Source organism: Diadema antillarum, unplaced genomic scaffold, assembly GCF_040938485.1.
Source record: "Diadema antillarum isolate AM-2024a unplaced genomic scaffold, OU_Dant_1.0 seq00001370_RagTag, whole genome shotgun sequence".
NCBI lineage: Eukaryota > Metazoa > Echinodermata > Echinoidea > Diadematoida > Diadematidae > Diadema > Diadema antillarum.
This window is the reverse complement of record NW_027272131.1, coordinates 1282528-1291224: the sequence shown is the minus strand read 5'-3', so window position 1 is coordinate 1291224 and position 8697 is coordinate 1282528.

The window sequence follows — 8697 nt, the reverse complement described above, 5'->3', positions numbered from 1 at the left end:
GGTTCAAAGGGATGAAAAGGGTTTGTTGGTTGGCATTGTTTTTTGTTCTACTTCTTCTCTCCAACCTCTTCTGTTTATCCTCTCTTCTTCTTCTTCTTCTTCTTCTTCTTCGTCTCTTTCTTCCTCTTTTCTTTTGGCTTTCTTCGTCACCTTTCTATTCTTCTTGTTTCGCAGTTGTATTTCTTTATCCTGTGTCAGGTGCGTTCCATTTACGTTTCACTCTTTTTTTTGCCACAGTTTTGACTATCGTTGGCGGCAATCATGAAATTCGTGAAATTCATCGACATTTCTGTCATTTTTATGCCTCCGCCACGAAGTGTCGCCAGAGGCATTATGTTTTCGGGTTGTCCGTCCTTCCGTCCGTCTGTCCTTCCGTCCGTAATCAATTTTGTGGACAGCCTATACAGTATATCTAAAAAACCGTTAGAGGTATCCTAATGAAACTTGGCATATGTATGAGTGGGCAGATCAAGGTCAAAGGTCAAATGCTCAAAATTTCACTATTTCCTCCCTATCTATACAATGCATGAAGATATTTTCTTGAAACTTAGTGTATACAAGAATATACCAAATAAAGATTCTCCAGAGTGAGTTTCGGGTCGTGAGGTCAAAGGTCAAGTGAAAATGTAAAAATTTTACTGTTTTCTCCATATCTCACAAATGGTTCAAGGTATCTTCATGGACCTTAGTACATATGCATGTACTGACTGGCAGTGATTATCTAGGGAATTTAGGGGCCATGTGTCAACGGTCAGGGGTCAAAGGGTAGGGTCAACTCCTCAAAATTTCACTATTTCCCTCTTATCTATGCAGTGCCTGCAGGATTTTTCTTGAAACTTAGTGTATGCATATATTACCCAGTAAGATTCTCTTGGAAGTTTCTTGCCAAAAGGTCAAAGGTCAAGTGAAAGCGCTAAATTTCACTTTTATAAGTTCAAGGAAGAAATAGAAATTTAGCGCTTTCACTTGACCTTTGACCTTTTGGCAAGAAACTTCCAAGAGAATCTTACTGGGTAATATATGCATACACTAAGTTTCAAGAAATATCCTGCAGGCACTGCATAGATAAGAGGGGGAAAAAAACACACATGGTCAAGACATTGTACTGTAGACCTGTTAGGAGAACCATGCATTATGGCGGAGGCAGATCGCCATAGCGACATTTCTAGTTTATTGATGATTTACGATGATTCATCATTTACCATTTATCGAAATTGATTATCATAATGAAGGTGAGGTATAGTACAATAATATTGATTGTCCAGCCATTTTCCCCCAGATGATTAGAAAAAATGGCTCACAGGGATTCACAGTACTCATCATTTGGTGCAGTGTACAGTTTTCATTGTTTAAAATTGCCCTTATTGAGCATGCGCAGGAAGAAAGACATCTAGAGGCGACCATCCGAATTCACAGATCAGAACTTGGATTACCGTTACTTCTTATGGATGCTCAGTGAAAAGCAGACAATTCGTCTGGCCTATCATTTTCAATTCTCGCTGACGACTCCCGCAATCAAGGACCGGGCGAGCACATGGCTTCTGTGACGTCGCTGCTACCAAGGTCATGTGAAGATCTATATGTCTAAATCACACGATCGAACATCCTATGAAACAGGACACTCATTGTTGCTTGGCTTTCAAAGAGAAAGTGGTACACGTATGACCGATAAGCGACCGAGAAATGGAGGTCGGTCTTTGGTTGGTTTCTTCGTATGTGTATTGGCATATAGTTGTTTCTTCCTTCCTTTCTTCTTCTAATGAAGATGTGTGAGGTAAACAAATTGCAAATTGTATACTACTGCAACTTCAAGTCCTCTTTTCATCTGTGTAGGCCCCCCCTTTTTTTTTTTGCCTCTTGCAATGGAAGAAAGCACATTTGCTGTTATAAGTGATAGCGGTCTATGTCTCTTGTGTGAATCATAATCCTTTGGCGTATTTTCCATCATTATTGTCTCTCATACAATGAAATGTGTGTGTGTGTGTGTGTGTGTGTGTGTGTGTGTGTGTGTGTGTGTGTGTGTGTGTGTGTATATGTGTGTGTGTTAAGTATTGGAGGCCTAGAGACATGTTTACATGCTTACGCATTTATACACACTATGCTAAGATTATGTGAATATGCATACAGGCCTTCATTTGAGAAAGAGAGAAAGCAAGAGAAATATGGAAATACAGATTTTAAGAACAAGATTATCGATGTTCTATCAATACATAGATAAAATCAGAGAGTATGCAATAAACGTATTTAATGAGTCACACTATGACTCTTCTATTCGTTAATTGTGTTTCGCTATCATCAAGCTGCTTCATGAAAACCGTTGTTGTTATTTGCACAAAGACTTCCTGACGCCGATGGATCCTCGTTATGTAGTACGATGTCATAGACTTGATTGTCTATTTGCTTTGTTTTTACACATTCAGAACTACCATACCACCATACATGTATAACCTTCGTTGTTCAATGTTGCGCTTCATGTTGGCGACAAGAAAGATTTCCAGGAAATCGTCTCCGCTGAAGCTGATTACCAGCGTGGAAGCGATTCCCTGTAAGAGCCCACCACGGCAGACCTCTAAGTGCGTCCAGATCCTTGATGGAAGACATATACTATGCACACTGTCCAGTAAACAAAAACAGATATTTGCTAATGGGGTAGGCATCCTTAATGCAAATTCTTCCTCCAGTCATCCCCCCTCTCTTTATTTTGTTTTTCTTTTGGAGGAAAGAAAATTTTTAAAATCATCTTTAAATTGTGGGATGATAATGATCACCTTAAAACAAAGATGATGGACAGGCGTTCCTCTCCTTGTGAGTACCGAAGTTCTTGTTTCATCATCATCATCATCGTCAACATCATCAATATTTATCCACATGTGTCATCATCATCATAATCAACATCATCATCTTTTTCTTCTTCTTCTTCTTCTTCTTCTTCTTCTTCTTCTTCTTTTTTCTTCTTCTTTGACTTGTTCATCATCTTCTCCTTAAGGTACATGGTTATCATCAGTAGAAGTGGAAGTCCCAGAGCGAACGTTTTGCCTCTACAAAATATTGCCGTTTATAAATAATGTCGAAAGATGGATTTTCATCTTCTCCGATCTCCATCTCCTTGTTCTTCTTGTTCTTGCTCTTCTTCCTCTCCATGCACCCCCTCTTCCTCTCTTCGAACACCCCACCTTAGTTCAATTCAATAGTTTATTTATTTCCATCAAAGAAAAAAACATGATTCAAAGCGGTACAAGTTGTCAATTTGACTTTCATTCACCTGATAAGGACAGCACTGTTCATCAATCACAATGAAAAGTATATGCACGTAAGATATTATAATAACAAAATGCACTTGTCATGGTAACAGAAAAAAAAAGTAATCATTATAACGACGGAAAAGAGTGTTCCACAAAAAAAGCCAAGCTCGTAGGACGTGGAACACTGAAATGAAAACAACAGCAACACCAATATACCAATAAAATGTATATATTCATATCAAATTCATCTATATACCGATTGTACAGTTTTTGTATCCGCATTTACCAACTCTTAACTTTCATCTTCTCAAGCTTCAATTTGATCATTATCTCTTCGATCAACCTCGTCCTCTCTCTCTCTCTCTCTCTCTCTCTCTCTCTTTTGATGATAATTTTCTTCTCCGTCGCCATCTTGTTCAGAGTCTTCTTCATAATCAATCCGGGATTTTCCCAGCAGGAAACTTGCATCTAAGTGTCTGATGAAAGTCAAGATTATCCGAAAGAGGTCCTTCTTCTTTCTGCAAGACAGGTCAGCTGTGTCAAGGGTAATTAATGTCAGACCATTTATTTTTTCTGTTGCTGATCGCTTTAACTTAATGTATCTTGACCAGGAAAAGCTTCCTCGCTCTCTTTATCTGCATCCACAAGCTCCGATGATCCGGGGGAAAACCTGGATTTACTCCGATAAGTCTGGTGGCATCCAAGTGATGCGACGTGCTCGGCTTTTTTGGAATCTTGGTTTTTGTTTTCATGTTGTTGTTGTCTTTTTAAAGCAAATAAAGAACAGGGTCTTGCATCGTAAAGCTATTGCAAGATTACTGTTCATAATGAAAAATCCATAGATTAAGATAACAAATCTAATTCGAGGCGACAAAGTTAATCGTAGCAATCGAAGCACAGCACACAACCAATCTTTATTATGCATACATGGCATATAAACATAATGAGGATAACTGTTGAACTCTTTCGTATCTGAGGCACTTTATTTCCGAGAAATAGATTTACAAAAGAAGAGATAGAATGATAAATGACATTAAATACTTATCGTGAGGAAGGTCTTTCAGCGTTTCAATACCTGGAAAAGCTCTACCATCATATTATAAATTAACTATGAAGCTTAAGCATGTTGCCACCATATCATTGATTGTATTTGATTTGAGCACAGTACAAGCAACCAATTAAGTAACGACATAGTTACATAATCACGATTGTTATCAGCATTTTCAGCACTGTATCATACTCAGTGCAAATATTTAACGTGTTGAGGAATAATTCAGGATTCTTCTGCATTAGAATCTGAATCCTTAAATTATGACGCCAGAATATCAAAAGTACGGCATGTATATCACAGCATGTGTAACAGCATGTATATGAAAGCAAGAGATTATCAAACCTATTACATCGTACGTAATTTACAAGAAATACCTGTAGACATTACAATATATTGATATGCAAGATCCATGCATGTTCCCTTGAGTAGTTATGTGTCAATAACTCTCAAATCTTTAATATATCCTTATATCAGTTTAACCTGCACTTTTACAACACTCGATACATGTTGCGCTGGTCTTGATACGGTAAGGAGGGAAATGATATCCAACATTGTTGGCATTCATTGCATAGCTTTGCATCTATGGCTAGTTCCTGAAATATTTTTCGTGTGACACTGATGGAAACCATGCACATTTTGTTTGACTCTGCGGGGAGGAACCAGGAGAAACACGGCAACCGTTTTCGACGTAGATATTCAATGATGGGATTGGATTTCCTGTTACCAATTCCCGTCTTGTACATTGAATGTTAGACTGTGATATCCGATTCAATCTTTGGTTTGTAATTTATCGCGTTCCTGAAAGTATATGTAAATTATGTGGGGTGTGGATGTGTGGATGTGTGTGTATACTAGTGCATAGAAATATATTGGTCATAAATGTACATCAATTTTATGTGGTTTCCCCGTATCCTTTATATACGACGTTGTGAGCATGTATATTCATGACACTCGAATTCAATTAGATGTTCTTTTTTATAAATAAAATCAAACTTGACATTTGAAATTTGGAAATTGATTCATGTATCTCTCATTCTCGCTCCCCCTCTCTCCTTTTTCTCTTCCTCTCTTCGTTTCAATAAGTGGATGAACTTTTGCTGTTTAACCATTGCCTAATATACTGCAAAAAGTTTGCACACCGAACTCAATATCAAAAGCTTTACGTAACCTTGTGATGATTACGTTATTTTGTATGTTCAATGTATATACTTGGAATCCATTTTACATGCAGCAATTGTTGCTATGTCTGGCAAATTTTGAACCAAGGCCCTGATTGTCAACAACAATAATTCGAGGTAAATGAGCTAATAAAGTACATAATATTTATTCCCATCAAGCACAATACCATTTGACACTTAGGAATGGTTTAAATCCTACTAAGACAAAGAAATGAATGCCTGCGACAAGAAAATGGATATGTCAAAAATCAAAGTATCCAAAATGATTTGGAATGGAAACACACACACACACACACACACACACACACATATATATATATATAGCGAAAACTTTGAGCATTTGAGCATTTTCGCTGTTTATTATTACAATTGTTTCTGGTCAGTTTTTCCCTCCTTGTTTCAATATATATATATATATATATATATATATATATATATATATATATATATATATATATATATATATATGTATATATATACACACATACAGATTGTCTTTCCAGAATAGGCTTGTTTGTTTGTTTGTTTGTTTAATATCTTTCTCTCTCAGTTTTCCCTTTTCCATCTTCTCGTTCTTTCTTCCATCCACTCCTTGGAATTACACGACAATTTAAAATTTTTTCCCGTCCAAATTGAGATTTTTCTCTGAAACAGGTGACGGCCATTCTCACTGAGTGTTGATATTAAAACTGAAGGTCCATGCAAAAACGCAACGTCTTGTCACAAACACACACACACACACACAAAATGACTGCGAGCCCAATGTAAACTGATCTTCTAAATCAATCTGCTGTTATTCTCCACTCTCTTTCTTCTCCGATCTCACAACTGAATCAATGTATAAGAGTAATTATCACTCAATTAAAGGTAAGCTCGCATGTGTGTGTATTAAATAAAGATGCGTTAAGTACAAGCGGACCACACATACACATCTCGCCTTTTGAAACCAACATCACTGGTATTTACTGCCACCTTGGGGTCGTTACGTAATAATGAGATGCTCTATCAGTCTCTTTTCTCTGGCTTAGATCCTAATGTGTGTTTGATTTGATGTCAATGGTCTGTCTCCCTGTAAGTGTTGCTTAATGAATTGGGTGCCTGAAACAGGTTGATGGAGTCATCTGGCTTCAGGTCATTACGATATGATACGAAATCTAGGGAGACGCGTTAGAGAACGACATTCAAAGTCGTCACACAAACAGAAAACGGTATAATTGAATTGTAAACTCGTTAATCAATATGTAAGTCATAAGCAGAACGAAGTTATGTGTAAATCAGTAAAGAACAACGGTTTATCTTAAACTTCTAAATATTGTACGGTAAAAGGTAAAGGCGTAAATTTTCATCCTAAAGCTTACGTAGAATATTTCATGGGAAAATATTCTCCCCCACCCACCCCCAGCCCACAGAATACGGAAAAAACATAATGATCATGACGGGTTGCTTATGAAATCGGTTCCTAAAGACCCATCTCATTAAGTTCCACAAGAACAATGAGTGTAAACGTGAATTTCATGAAGAAATTCGACACGCCCTTAGGACAGACAATCGCAGAACGATTTTGTAACCGGGAGTGTATTCATCACGACCCACTTTGAGTGGCGGGCTTTTGTCATGATTCACTTTGACAACGACTTGACAAAACGGCTGCATCACCGTGTCTTCCTCTTTCAGGCATTTACACCTCAGTCAGTCTCATCACTTCAGACAACTCGTTCCAATTTAGCTCTTATTACATCAATTTAAGATGTCGCTCGAGTCTGTAATCGGCATGCTTCTCATCTAGACACACTATCTCTATATATACTTCGTGCTCTCCTCCCTCTGTATCTCTCTTCTCTCCTCCATCTTCTACTCCTTCATCATCTTGATCCTCTGCCTCATTGTCATCCACTCAGTCTCCTTTTATGAATTCTTCTTTTTCTTCCGTTATTATCATTAATGTAATTTCCATCATTACTATTTACTGTTATTGTATTTTATCATTATTACTATACTACAACAACAACAACAACAACAACAACAACTACTACTACTACTACTACTACTACTATTATCATTACTACTACATTGTACTACTACTACTACTACTACTTACTACTACTACTACTATTACTACTACTGCTACTACTACTACTACTACTACTACTACTACTATTACTATTGCTAATACTACTACTGCTACTATACTACTACTACTACTACTACTACTATTACTACTATTACTATTACTACTATTACTACTACTACTACTACTACTACTATTACTATTGCTAATACTACTACTGCTACTATACTACTACTACTACTACTACTACTACTACTACTATTACTACTATTACTATTACTACTATTACTACTACTACTACTACTACCACTACTTCTACCACTACTACTACCACTACTACTACCACTACTACGGTACCACTACTACCACTACTACTTATTACTAATACTGTCACTGCTGCTGCTATTACTAGTCCTTCGTCGTCGTCATCATCATCATCATCATCATAAAGTCATAATCATTTTCTTGTACTCACTTATCTTCTGAGAGAAATCTCATAGTCTCATGTTGCACGAAATACTATTTTAAGATGTCCTATCATACTCAGTATCGGCGTGGTATACGTAAACCTGCGGTTGATACGAAGGTAGAGAAAATATATAAAAATTTGATCTCGAATCAAAGCTGCGATGGATCTGGCTTTTGTCATTCTCCGCAAGGCTTTATGCTTTAAGGCCCATGCACTTACACAATCAGTGTGTAGCTGCCTGAACTGAGTGTTATCGGTGCTGTTCTACTCCTATAGAAGAACCTTTTCGAACATGGGGGATGCTATCAAACCCCTTGATGATAATAATAGTCGCTTTAGTCCAGATCAAAGGACTGACGATACAGCGTAAGCAAGACGGAGAAAATGTTATATATATTTCAGTATTTCGAAGGGTTGTTATAGTCCGAAAAAGGAAACTCGTTATTCCGAATGAAAACAAAATAAGGTTCGAAAGTCAGAAGGTTCCCTAGCACGCCCCTTGTTTTTTCATTTTCGGACTCGTGAACCTTATTTCATTTTTTGGATTAACAAAGTGTGGGAATGATGACCCCACCCCTCTCCCCCTTTTTTTTTTCATCCTGGCCATATGTTTTTTCTCTGTCGTTTCCGGCGTGTAGAAAACATTATATGCAACTCGTAATGGGAACTAAATAGAGCCAAGAACACTT